We start from the raw sequence: 15,042 nt of genomic DNA, 5'->3' as shown, positions 1-15,042 counted from the left end.
ATATATATATATATATATATATATATATATATATATATATATATATATATATATATATATATATATATATATATATCAATACACACACACACACACACACACACATACATACACACACACATACATACATACATACATACATACATACATATATACATACATACATACATACACTACCGTTTAAAGGTTTGGAGTCAGCTCATTAAATACACAGTACAATTGTGAAATGTTATTGTATTATAAAATAACTATTCCAGTAATTTTAAAGATTAATTTTTATTATTATTATTAGTATTATTATTATTATTATAGGCCTAAATATTAATAGTAAAAAAGCAATAATGACTAAAGTAATAATTTAATTTGAAACTACATATAATAAGTAGTAAATAATTACTAAACAATTTAACTTTTTTTTTACGTTTAATAAATGCTGCCTTGATGAACAGACTAATTTGCATAAAAAAAAAACACAAAAAAAACTGACCCAAAACCTTTCATCGGTAGTGTACCTGTATGGAACAAATAAATAGGGTTATGATGGAAATCAAACGTTCAGTTTATTTAAATTAAAATTCATATCTGGTACTACTTTGTAAATTTCGAGATAGAGGTTATAAAAAAGACAAAGGAAAAATAATTGTCACAATGCACATGTAAGAATTAAATGTTACACATTATTTTAAAATTATATGCATATAATATACAAAGTGTAGGGCTGCACAATATAGCGTTTCAGCATCGACATCGCAATGTGCGCATTTGCAAAAGTCACATCGCAAAGACATGTACTGTCCAATCTGAATTATATTGACTGTAAGCTACAGAATTATTTTTAATGACTTTATTTTTATGCATTTATATGATTTATGCGATAAAAACTAATTTCTTAGACTTTTTTTGTCTTGCTTCTGGTCCAAATATCTACATTTTAAAGTGAAAACAAGATTATTTCACTTATTCCACTGGCAGATCATTTCTTTATTAGCCCTCTTGTTTGTTTTAATGGAGAGATTTTTCTACAAATTTTTAAAAATAATAGTTTTAATAACTCATTTCTTATAACAATTTTTTTGTCTCTGCCATGATGACAGTTCATAATATTTTTTCTAGTTGTTTTGCAAAATAGAAGCATAAAGTGTAATATAAAGCACTAGATTAACTAAGCCAGTTAGGTTTATTCAAGGTTCAGGCAGTGGTTTATTCTGTAGCCGATTAAACAAAATCGTTAAAGTTTGTTAAACATTTATTTTCATTCATTCATTCATTCATTCATTCATTCATTCATTCATTCATTCATTCATTCAATCATTCATTCATTCATTCAATCAAAAAATATTATATTATTTTTATTATTGTTGTTATTATTTTGTTTTCAACTATTTAAATAGTTCTTACACATACAGTAATATAATACATAATACAACACTGTAAAACCCAAAAAGTTAAGGTAACTCAAACCATTTAAATTCAAAAACAAATTAAAATGAGTTCTGTCAAATTAATCCATGTGAGTAACTGAAGCAATTTGAGCTCAGTAAAACCCAATAAATGAAGAGAACTCAAACCAACAAATCCAATAAATCAAGGCAACTTAAACCAACCGAAGAAACCGATTGCAGAAAACTATTTGAGTTAAAAAACCAATCTACGTGAGTACTGTGAACTTGCTCCATTTAAGTTGAAGTAATGAGATGTTTAATTAACTCATTACCTTCAACACTGGGTTCGAAACTCTTTTTTTAAATGAGTAGAATTAACTTTCAGTCAATTTTGAGTTAACTACACTCATTTCGTTTGGTAAAGTTGACTGTTGTGTTTTACAGTGAATATATTATACTCATAAATATATATATATATATATATATATATATATATATATGTATATATATATGTATATATATGTATGTGTATATATATATGTATGTGTATATATATATGTATGTGTATATATATATATATATATATATGTATGTATGTATGTATGTATGTATGTATATATATATATACACAGCAAAATATGGGAACCCAAAACAACTCTATGGGTGTTAATTTCAACACTTTGAAAGTGTCTCATGGGGTCCACTCAAAACAAAGTTAAATCAACACTTTCAAAAGGGTTGGCACATTGACACCGAAGTAAGGGTTAATTTTAACTCTGGGCAGAGTTAAAAAATGTAACTATATTTAACACCGCCTGGTGTAATATATTTATTTTATTCAACTCTCTTGAGTGTAAATATGGTAAAAAGGTCAAACAGACTGTAAATTATAAAATAAAAAACATTTTATTTGAAAACATTCACCACTTCAACAATTCATTCAGTTTTTAAAATGCAACAATGTCAAATATGCTTTAAATGTTTTATTAGTACAGACAGTATCAACAAAATATGTATGACCAGTGCTCAAAAAGGCTGTTTCAGTCATTTGGTCCAAACTTGATGTTTCATCAGTGCAATTTAAAAGTTCAATATATCGTCACTCATAGTTTTCTTCTGAACTCATAGTTTTCTTCTGAAATTACATTTTAAACAACTTGGCGTGCAAATCTTTCACTTCTGGTATTTCCTTGGTCCTCCATATCAAACACAGCAGTTTCAATGAAGGTATAAATGCTGTAAACTTGTGTGAAAACAAACTGGAGCTAGGAAATCTCATCAAGCATGTCCTGTGAAAGATGTGCTTCCCAGCCACAGGATGACCTTTTTATCCATGATGATGTACAGTAGTAGCTGCTGATCGCTCGTCTGGTGGTTCCTGATGCACGGATATAGGGTGATGCTCATCTAAGAACTCTTCAAGACTCCAGCATGACTAAGAAAAATGTTTAAAAACAAATTGCAATCAAATTCTATGATATATTTAAAAGAACATTTAAAGTAAATAAAACATTCAAGAAATCTAAACTCACCTTTTGAAAATCTACATAATGATCCACAACTTGACTCTCCCAGCTGGTTGAGGTGACAGGATATGGAAACGTAGAAAAAACACATACATCACTGTTGGATCTCCAAAAACAATTAGGTTAACCACTATGACTAGAACTGGAAAAACAGACAGCTGTCTGTCCAGAATCCTGAATTTAACACAACACTTGGAGCAAATTTTAGAGGAGCTTAAAATCTTTTATATCATTTAGTGATGCTGACTTCCCCAAAATATTGGCCACAGTGTAAAAATATTCATAAACTTACAGTTTTCTGTAAGCGTGTGCGCGTGTGTGTGTGTGTGTTTGTGTGTGTGTGTGTGTGTGTGTGCATGCGTGTTTCTTTACCAGTTAGGCCCTTTCAAGTCCAGTATTGACGCCACCTTTCCTGGAGTCTAGCAGATGTTTCAGGTCCAAATATAATCTAAAATATTAGGATAAGCAGAAGAGGAAAAGTGCAAAGCACAAAGCAAAGAGCAAAACATTATTTAAGTAACAGTTCACCCACAATACAAAACTTATCACCTTCATGTCATTTGTTATTCTCTAATGCTCTAATACCCTCTCAGCTTATGTGAAACAAATACAGAACTTTATCAAACATACCTTCATTATTATCACCACATATGACCAAGAAGGTGTGCTTGGTCATTTCACCAACTCTGGAAATACACCATCCGTCTCTAATCAGCCAATCGTCACAGGGTCTTGTGTTATTGTATGGAAAACTGTAGCTGTTAAAAAAACAACAAAACATTAGTATCTAACACATATGCATAACCTTCAGATAAAAAAAGAGAGATGAACATCACAAAGTATGCCTCACACTTTTTCAGATATCTTTTGATTCAGATGTTGATTATTGATAATAAATCTACAAATCAAACCTGTATCATCATTAGGCTGCTCAAATATGAATCAGTTGATTAATTTTACAGACAGGTGGCTGTTTACAACGCACTAAATTGTCTTTAAGTTTAAGTTTAGCCTATAGTTTTAAGCACAATATCATGCGGGAGAAAAAGTTTGACTAAGATGTTCCTGACTACAGAAATAGCCTAACTTACTAACGTCAGACATCCCGAGGGGGGATACAGAGTTGATTTGCGGGAGGTAGCGGGAGAGATGAGTACCTGAAGAGCGGTGGGGCGAGTTGCGCGCGACGTACCTTAAGAACGGTGTGGGTGACTTGCGCACGACGTACCTGAAGAGCTGGGAGGGATGCGGTGGAGAGGGGTGTGCAAAGTGTTTAAAGACCGGGCGGGAGACGCGCGTTTTCTGGGAGATTATCATTCATTTGCGGGCATCTACTTGGGCATCTGGGAATCTCTGTGCATTTGCGAGATAACGTTAACGTTAGTCCCGCAACTTCCGGGAGACTTCTGTAACGTTAAATGTCTGAGTGCAAACGCGGTCATTTAAAGACATTAATGTTAACATTCCGACTTTAATGGTTGTCAACACTTAATATAATTCAAGCGTACGTTATCACGCGAGTTTATGGACTAACGGTATATGGACGGCCACGAATGAACCAGTTTAAAAGGGCCGCGGTGTTTAAAATAACCAAATTAACATACACGAATAACAAACAATCATATGTTTTAGTCAGGAAGCCTTTTACAAGTAAGCATATGTTCATTTACTCACCAGATATGTTTTAGAAACTCTCCAGAGCTTATGGAAACCGTCCTGTGTTGCCGTTAGCATCCGGGCAGAGTAAGTTAGGCTAGGCGGCTCGGAGTCCGGGGATTCCCTCGCTAGTTTGCTTCGAATTAAAGGAGAAGTGTCGATTTTATTTTACAGATGGGTAACAACGCACAAAATGGCATTAAGCGTGACAGAAATGCGTTGAACATGTACATTTGATGTTTTTATGCACTATGTATGCGTGGGCATATATAAAAAACATTCTTGAAAAAAAGTCAATAGTACTGCAGTTAAGCTACAGTAGATACACAAACGACCATGAATGAACCGCAGAAGTTTAAAATTGTCACTCCATTCTAAAGTTATTAACTTAACAATATGTTTACAACTGTATTTCCTTAAAGAAAGTCAGTAAAATACCAACATTTAGGTAGTTTGACTCACCAGTTGCTGTTCTAAACCTGGAAAATGGCGGCTGGAAAATTCTTCAGTGACTGGGGCTGCATGAATTCCCGGATGTTGGAAATAACACCACCAAGTGTTGAAAAGTTAACTCCTTTATTTCGCACTGAATAAAATCAATTCTAACTCTTATTATATTCATTTATCAAAATATAACTCTTTAACGTCAACACTTTACTCTGAAATGCTTCAACACCGAGAATTTAACTCTGATGAATTTGCTGTGTATATATATATATATATATATACATATATATATATATATATATATATATATATATACATATATATATATATATATATATATATATATATATATACATATATATATATATATATATATATATATATATATATATATATATATATATATATATATATATATATATATGTATGTATGTATATATATATATATATATATATATATATATATATATATATATATATATATATATATATATATATATATATATTATACTTATTACAAATTATTAAAAAAAAAAAAAGTAGAGCGAAGCCTATACCATCAGGAACTGAGAAGATAAAATACCAGTATACTGAAGTAACTAGAAATACCACAGTCTGTTGACACCTAACAGTTCTGCTGACAGAAGAGGCCTGAAAGAGGGGAAATTGTGATAATTAATAGCCAACTGATAGTCTTGGTATTTGTGTCTTTTGGCCACATGGTTACAAAAGCAGCCTTTCTTATATGATGAAACACTGTGAAGCTGATGGAGGATAGATTGCTAAAATGATCTTATCAGATTATGATGCAATGACACCGTCTCAGTTAGACAGAATTTTCATAAGAGCTTTCATGTGCAGATTCAGTTTTATCCCTGTTCTCAGGCAAGCATCAATTATATTTGCTCATCCTCACCAACAGGGATTTAAACAAACTTCTAAAAGTAAAAACGAAACTTTGGTGCATATAACTCATGCTGTACAACTGGTACAAACAATAAACTGTGCTGTTATTATTATACAGTAACTACTCTGAATGCATTAGCTACTGCACAAAAGCATCTCATCTTAGAGAAGCTTTAAAAACCATAATCCATAATTATGGCAGTGAGATTTGCATGGACAAGCACTCGACGATATCGCTTATTTTCATAATGAGTGCTTATGAATAGTGCTGAGGTATGAAGAATTTGTTCTACAGATTGAGCTGCAAAATGAAAAGGTTAGTGACCGTTCGTCTCTGGGGATGCAAGCTGGCAGAGGGACCCAATGAAAGAGGATTTGTTACTTAAATCGCGAAAAGCCAATTAATCACCTCACAGAATATGTTAAAGAGCATAGATGATGGTTTTAAAAGGGAATCACTTATTTAGCTTCATCGTTTGAGAGCCTTTTATGTGCTTCTCAATGCTGAGCCCCAAAGCACGCATGTGTTTGTCAGGGTTGAGTGCTGCTTTCAAGGAGGATTTAATGTCACTGGAACAATGCTGTGTTCTGCACTGGCGACATTGCAATCAGTTACTGTGCCATTACCATGGTTCACCCTTTACCTCCCAAAAGTGGAGAGCAGACAGTGAACAATGGCAGATTGTTTCAGTGCGAATACAGTGAAAATGTGTATTATCTTGAGCAATATTCTGCTTCAATTAATAGAATTTTGCACTTGTACTCAAGAGTGACATGGTGGCTCAGAGGTTATCACTGTCGCCTCACAGCAATAAAGTCGGTGGTTTGAGTCCCAGCTGGTTTAGTTGGCATTTCTCTGGAGTTTGCATGTTCTCCCAGTGTTCACATGGGTTCCTCCACATCCTCCGATTTCCAGTCCAAAGACATGCGCTATAGACCATTTTGACGGATGTAAACAATAACAATGGTCCTAACAAGTTTCCTGTTTTACATTTTTAATTGCCCTAGCTTCAGAGAATCCAAAAAGCTCCACATATTGCTAAACAATTCTATGGCAGGTGTTTTGATGTAGTAATCATTGAATTGCCTCTTGTTACAGTTGTGAAATAGTTTGACAACAAGCACAACATCTTTAGCATTCACCTCATTGAAATGGTCTATATGTCAATAAACTAAATTGGCTGTAGTGTGTATGTGTGAATGAATGTGTATTTCCTAGTACAGTTTGGAAGCTTGGGTTGCAGCTGGAAGGGCATCTGCTGTGTAAAACATATGCTGGATAAGTTGGCAGTTCATTTCGCTGTGGCGACCACTGATGAACAAAGGGACTAAGCTGAAGGAAAATGAATGAATGAATGTGTACTTAACAACCATTGGCCATTTAAAGAAATGATTTCTCTAGTGTTTTAATGAAAACTAATTTCAAGGTAAACCACTAAAGCCACACATTTTCTGACGATTGATTTACTGTTTCAAATTTTCATTATCATTAAAAAAAAGTATTGATTAGCGCGATTTTGATAAACCTTTGAAGATCTTGTAACATTGTAATTGGCTAACTGCGAAAGGCTGCAATGTAAATGCACACACACACTTTTATTCATTTATTTTGTTTTCGGCTTAGTCCCTTTATTATTCTGGGGTCGCCAAAGCGGATTGACCTGCCAACTAATCCAGGAAAGGTTTTACACAGTGGATGCCCTTCCAGCTGTAACCCATCACTGGGAAATTTTTGTCATATCATTGAAGTGAATGGGGTGGGGCAAGTCACTTGTCGAGGAGGAGCTCTGGAAATTCAGGGGTACCTCTAAATTTACTCTTGTATACACTCTCATTCACACACAAACACTACGGACAATTTAGCTCACTCAATTCACCTATAATACGTCTTTGGACTTGTGGGGGAAACTGGAGCACCCAGAGGAAACCCATGTGAACACAGGGAGAACATGCAAACTCCACTAAAATTCCAACTGACCCAGCCGGAACTCGAACCAGCAATCTTCTTGCTGTGAGGCAACATTGCGACCTACTGTGCCATCGTTTTTTCTGTAGGCTATCAAAAAAAAAAATAGCTTAAAGGGGCTAAGAATTTTGACCTTTAAATGGTTTTGAAAAAAAAAAAAAACTGCTGTTATTCTAGCTGAAATAAAACAAATAAGACTTTCTCCAGAAGAAAAAATACTGACAGACATACTGTGGGGGGGAGGGGGGGTTGAAATTCTGATTTCAACTGTACATCTATCTATCTATCTATCTATCTATCTATCTATCTATCTATCTATCTATCTATCTATCTATCTATCTATCTATCTATCTATCTATCTATCTATATATATATAGTTGATTCTGGGCATTAACTGTCGGCTTGTTTCAATGTGTTTTGTGATGAATAGTTAAAATGACAATAAAAAGATAAAAAAAAAAAAAATAAAAAAAAAAATATATATAAAAAAAAAAAAAAAAAAAAAAAAAAATATATATATATATATATATATATATATATATATATATATATATATATATATATATATATATACATTTTTATTTTATTTATTTATTTATTTTTTTTGATTGGCTGCATAACAAACCACTGTGTGCCCAATGACCTGTCTTATTAACTTTGCTTGCCTAGTTAACCCAAACAACATAGTTACGTAAGTCTGTAAATTGCACTTCAAAAGATGATTACTAGAATCTTGCAAAATATCTAGATGATTTTAATATGTCTAAAATATTCACCAGGGATTAATTAAATTGATCTAAAGATCTAAGTCATCTAAACTCAGAAGGATCAAGAGGAACTAAAGTAATATCATCTTTCGATATTTTATTCAATATTTCAGACAGTATATCTTTCTATTACAAACATCAGTGATTTTGAGTTTGATATTTGAATGAAGCAGATGAAAAGGCTGCTAGATAGTGGGCTGCGATTAAAAGGCTTGCTGCACTTCAATGCACATAAAATCTAATGAATCCAAAGAGCGAAAATGAAATGGTCTCATTATCCCGACCTCAGTTTAATGCCTGACACAAGACGCGGAGTCCAGGACAGCAATAAATCTGGTCGTTTTTACGATTCTGTGCGTTCATTCAAAGCATCTATTCATGATCTTTGACATTGCTGTTAATGAAAAATGCAATACATATCATAGCCTCTCCTATGGTGGAAATGGAAAAATATATTCATGTTCTTCTTGAATTCAATATCATGATTATTATACTCACCAAACTTTTCATGGTTATTAATATCATGGAATTGAATAAGATAAACTGACTGTAGTGTATGTGTGTGAATGCGTATGAAGTGTATGGGTGTTTTCCGGTGTTTGGTTGCAGCTGGAAGGGCTTTCGCTGCGTAAAATATATGCTGGATAAGTTGGTGGTTCATTTCGCTGTGGTGACCCCTGATTAATAAAGGGACTAAGCTGAAAAGAAATTTAATAAATGAATAAATATTATGTTCCTGGTGCAAGTTATATATATATATATATATATATATATATATATATATATATATATATATATATATATATATATATATATATATATATATATATATTGTAAGGTCAATATTATTACCCCTTAAGGAATATATAATGATTGGTACAGAATAAACCACTGTTGTCCATTGACTGACCTATTTAATTACATGAATTACCAGCCTGATCTCACAAGAAAACCCATGTATTTTATGTTTTGTCAGTTTAGTGGTTTATTTGTTTGAATTTGTAAGAGTTCAGTATGATTTTAAAAAGGAGGCTGGCACCAAACGCCGCCCATAAACCCAACTGTCATTGGGGGATGAGCAAATCGTAATAAATTGTGCGAATGAGATTGTACAAGTTCATATGAATTAGCCACTAAATCAAGAAGTTACCAGTTGCGGTAAGATTGCGTTGGGATTACAGCAAGTATGTAGAATTTGAAAATGAACTAACAACTAAAATTGTCAACTAAACATGGATCCCTGCATTTTGGATTTGTTTGTATTATTTTGTGTACATTGGTTTTAAGTGTATATGTGTGTGTGTGTGTGTGTGTGTGTGTGTGTGTGTGTGTGTGTGTGTGTGTGTGTGTGTGTGTGTGTGTGTTTATAATTCAAGGTATTGCTTGATAAACTAGGACTAGGAAAACTACTTCACAGGGATCAATGTTTAATTCTTAGCTGCTTATTAAAAGCCCAAAAAGGGTTGTGCAATGTGATCACAATATCAAAAGGCTATGTTTCTAACTGATGTTGCCATTTCATTTTGTGAAGTCAAGCTTCGGCTCTGTATTCTCAATAGTGTGCAGGATACACTTTAAATTAGGAGAATACAACATACTTCATGTACTATATTAATATATGAAGTGTGTGTGTGTTGTTCAAGTGATGGTAAACCGGAGCACCTGGATAAAACGCACACGAACAAGGGGAAAACATGCAAACTCCACATAGAAATGCCAACTAACCCAGCCGAGGCTCAAACCAGTGACCTTCTTGCTGTGAAGCGATCATGCTACCCACTGAGCCACCCAAACATAGAGCTCAAAAAAGTCAAGTCCAAACATACAGCTCAAAAAAGTAAAAACTTTTGTTGTTACATTTAACACATGGTGAATTACTTGAATTAAACTTGCTTCTGAGAAGTGGTGTGATGTGTAATCTATGAACAATTCTAAGTTGAATAGATCTGGCCCTATTACAGATCTTTTTAGTCCAGATTAGATCCCATTGCTTGTCTGTGATGTCCCCCCTCCCATATTCTTTTAAGTTACCAAGTGTAAATGTATATTTCTTAAGGGGGGTAATAATATTGACCTTACTATATATACAGTTAAAGACAGAATTGTTAGCCCCCCCTGTTTATTTTTTCCCCCAATTTCTGTTTAACCGAGTTATTTTTTCAACACATTTCTAAACATAATAGTTTTAATAACTCATCTCTAATAACTGATTTATCTTTGCCATGATGACAGTACATAATATTTGACTAGATATTTTCAAGACACTTCTTAACAGCTTAAAGTGACATTTATAGGCTTAATAGGTTAATTAGGTTAACTAGGCAGGTTAGGGTAATTAGGCAAGTTATTGTATAACGATGGTTTGTTCTGTAGACTATCAAAGAAAATATATAGCTTAAAAGGGCTAATAATTTTGACTCTAAAATGGTGTTTAAAAAATTCAAAACAAATAAGAAATAAAACAAATAAGACCTTCTCCAGAAAAAAAAAAAAAAATGATCAGAGATACTGTGAAAATGTCCTTGCTCTGTAAAACATCCTTTGGGAAATATTTAAAAGAGAAAAAAAATCAGATACAGTATGCAATTGGAAATAAATGCAATAGGAAATACTGTGATAAATGTCCTTCCTTGCTTATTAAAAATAAATAAGCACCAGGAACAGAATATTTTAGAAGATAATTTAAAATGATTTTCAAATTCATCTTTGTAGCTAATAGAATTATCACTGGAACTAAAAACTTGTGTTAAAATATATAATTATGAAACGATACAGCTTCAGAACAGAAGTATACACAAAAACCACATGAATAGCGTTTACTAATTGTTGCCCATCCTCCACAGATTTCAGTAAAAGATAAGATGACCAGACACAAGCCTAAAATAGCGGCATTATGGGAATATTCCCCTGCATACTGACAGCCAGATTTGTCATACAGTATGATTAACCGTGGATATACATACGGCTAAGGACATAAGACTCTCATATAAAAGCGGACCCTAGAGATGAAGAGCTTGAGTGGGTTTCTGGACACTGGAAATATAAACAGGTTCAGAGTTTAAGGCTAATACACACTAAACAAACTGACACTGCCAGGCAACAGCTTTAAGATTTATTGACCTCTGAAACCATTGAGTGTGCAGGGGACCCTGGGAATGGATGAATCAAAACCCACCCACTTCCAAGTGGGTCAGCCTTGGGTTATCATGTTTCTGCCAAAGGCTTCCTTTAAAGTAGGATTAAATGTTTCACGGAATGATTCAGGAGTGCGAAGTAGAACTGGATCTTTTGATTTCAACACTCCCCTTAGCATCTAGCTTTTGTTTAGTTGCCCAGAAGTGTTACCTGAGTTGCTACAGTCATTGGACCGCAGTGTGTTAAAACTCTAGTGGGTTTTTTTTTACCCATAAGCAGCAAAGTTGCCCGCAGTTCAAGTTCAGGACCTTTCGCATGCCTTCTCTAGTCCTGGAGGACACATGCTGAAGTTTAAAAATAGGAGTGAATATGATCAGGTTCCATGTTTTATTTTCATAGCTCAGAGGAATCCTGAGAGCGCAGACTCTCCTGGTCCTGGATTATGGTCTGCAGAGGAAGTGGTTTTACATGCTAGACGTAGAACTAGCAGTCCACACACAGCAGGACATCTTTGGGGACCTTCTGTGAACACAATGCTTCCCCCCTGAGCTTTTTCAGCTGTCTCTCTGTAATAAATTGGGAATATATTTGCATGTGTTTGGTCAGGTTTCCAAGCAGTGGAGTGGATAGAATAACAGTTGATTTTGGTTGCTGGATTAAGGATCACTAGAGGGTAGAGGTTCTGTGTCTGTGGTTTGAGAAAGTCCTAATTGCCTGCTGAATTTTTTTATGCTTTGTAAAAAAGCCATGTGAAATAAAAGGAGACCTGTTGCTTTTCTTATCTTTTTGATTTATTGGAACAAGCCTGTCCCAGCAGAATATGCTTAATCAGTGGTTTTAGTCCGGCATGCTTCATTAAGCAAAGCTTTCTTCATTGCAGGAGCTGCTACATCATTAGAAACATGTTTCTGGAAACTGTATTTTTACAGAATGTTCTTTTCTAATGCTTACCATGGAAAGCTGTAATATGTGGTAAACTCTGCTGCTATTTGGGGATTTCCACCTGGATTTTGGCTACCCAAATTTAAAAGCTTCCCAAATCCACATGCATAGGTGTAAATGCAAAAATGTGGTATCATTTTAAAGAAAACCCTTTGAATTTTCATAAAACACTATTAAACGTGTTTAAAATAACAGTATATTTTGTATGTGTTATAATAAACACCTAAAAAAGAGGCGCTTTTTGTATTTTATTTTTTATAAACTCAAATTTGAAAGTGTACCTTTTAGGTTTTGTGTGGTCTAGCATGCTGTAATTAATTTTGGTGGTTCCTGCACATGTCAGTAATTATAGGAAAAAAGAAAAATGTCTCTACCATAATCTATGCAAAAGTTATTGCATTGCAACTGATGAGAGGTACTGTACAAGCCACAGAGACTGATCCTTGTTTACATATTTCACTGTTCTTTTGTTTGATCAAACATAATTCACTGTTTGGACCACATCAGACATATAAAAGGATTACTTATGCACTTCACCTCAAAAACAGAGGAGAATGGCCCTGAAGGGCACAGCATAAGGTAAGAGATGACAGCTGTCTGTGCTATCTGGGGCTGCTTATTGATCATGAATGTATTGTTTACATTTCTGCGCCATGGAAACACCACAATTCATTCAACAACTGTTTGGAATATGAATATAATTCAGTAAAAAAAATGCTAGAACTGTATGAGCACCGGCAAGAGCTTTCATTTGAGCTATAACTTGTACATGTGTCATATAAAAAAATATGAAAATGAACCAATGTAAAATACCCAGCTCGGGTATCCAAAATACTGTGTATTTAAGTGTAAATAACTTTTATACAGTAGAATAAAAACCAAAGTGATGAATATGTGCATAAAATATAGATTCTACACTTTCAAACGACACCCCTTACAGGGGTTTGGTGCAACGCTAGCCCTTTAAATCTGAAAGCGAAAGTCGATGACGTCACGGAACCCGGGACCAGGTCCGCAGTTTAAGTCGTTAATACTTGAATATCCGATGCATTCAACCAAAACCACTTTATTTACATGCACTAGTTGAACATTCAATTAATTTTAAAAACCTGCAAATAAACTAAATGATAATAAAAAAATTACAATAATGTAAATGTACAGAAGGATTTCACTTAACTGCTTAAGCAGATTAACAAGCCATACCCAGGCGCTGCAAATCAAATAAACATTTACAAATGTAAGTTTAAAATATAAACATAATAAAAAATAAATAAAATAGTCAAAACAAAACAGAAGAAGCCAGAACTCTTTTCAAATAAAAATTTCAGAGTTTATGTAGAAAGGATTGGAGAGGTTCCCAAAGTCTTCTGAATTTGTCCTGTTTGTGGTTAAGGTCATACGTTTTCCAGAGGAAGAAAGGCTGAAAACTGAGAAATCCACATGTATTGGAGTTTGAGAAGCAGACCATTTTAATAATATACATTTCTCAGCCATAAATGTAAGAGTTGAAAACAGAGGTTTGAGCTCCGAGTCAAAAAAGGTCTTTAGGAATGTCATTCAACAAAAAAAGTGAGGGGGAGAAAATAAAACGTTTTCAAATTATCTCCTGGATTGCAGAATGAACCCCTCTCCAAAATGGTTGGATGTAAACACAGGACCAGAGTACATGAAAAAAATGTGCCCTTACAAGTTTTGCACTTAAAACAGTGATCGGAACAGGCTGGGAACATTTTATGCAGACGAACAGGTGTTAAATAAATTCTGTGGAAAAACTTAAAATTTTTGTCATGTATGGAAATTTAGGTACATTTTGGAAAGATACCATCACAGATCTTGGACCAATCTTCAGGGTCAAACATAACTTACCATAGTGGTTTCAACGAATCATAAACTGAGGAATCAGAGTAAACTAATAAGGCATAGAATTTAGAAATAAGCCCTTTTAAAGAACTTACTGACAGCATGGTTTCTTCTGGTTCCGATAATTTAAAATGAAATGGGTAAGGGCTCTTTTTTAATGATCTAAGCACAAAGTCTAAAGAGTATGGCGCAAAAATATTAGGGGCATGACCGAATCCACTATTGCTATTTCAAGGATGGAAAATTATGCTCTGTGCTGCGGCACATTGTCTAACAGGGTTGTGCTTATTCTCTTGAGTCATGGGTGTGTTTCGAACATAATGTGCATTAAACCAATCAGAGTCTCATCTCCCATTTCCTTTAATTGTCAGTTGTGTCACGCCATGGCGCATGTACCATTTACATGGCGACTTAAATGGAAAAACTGAACGCTTCACTAGCGAGAAAAACTGTTA

General features: G+C 34.0%; 1 protein-coding gene and 1 long non-coding RNA gene across 2 annotated transcripts in view; one reads left to right on the top strand and one right to left on the bottom strand.

Annotated features, from left to right (window-relative positions):
* The window catches only part of calcrla (calcitonin receptor-like a), a 61,946-nt gene that overhangs the window by 561 nt on the left and 46,343 nt on the right, over positions 1-15,042 (top strand). The gene's annotated exons all lie outside the window — the stretch shown is intronic.
* LOC137496414 (uncharacterized) lies at positions 2,270-5,074 on the bottom strand. Its single transcript, XR_012385597.1, has 6 exons — positions 5,027-5,074; positions 4,583-4,700; positions 3,539-3,666; positions 3,281-3,356; positions 2,915-2,957; positions 2,270-2,817 (listed from the first exon to the last, which is right to left on the bottom strand). It is a non-coding gene; the product is annotated as an uncharacterized lncRNA (long non-coding RNA).

Source organism: Danio rerio, chromosome 9, assembly GCF_049306965.1.
Source record: "Danio rerio strain Tuebingen ecotype United States chromosome 9, GRCz12tu, whole genome shotgun sequence".
In the NCBI taxonomy this organism is placed as follows: Eukaryota; Metazoa; Chordata; class Actinopteri; order Cypriniformes; family Danionidae; genus Danio; species Danio rerio.
The sequence above is the reverse complement of the archived record's forward strand: the minus strand, read 5'-3'. Positions and strand labels throughout refer to the sequence as shown.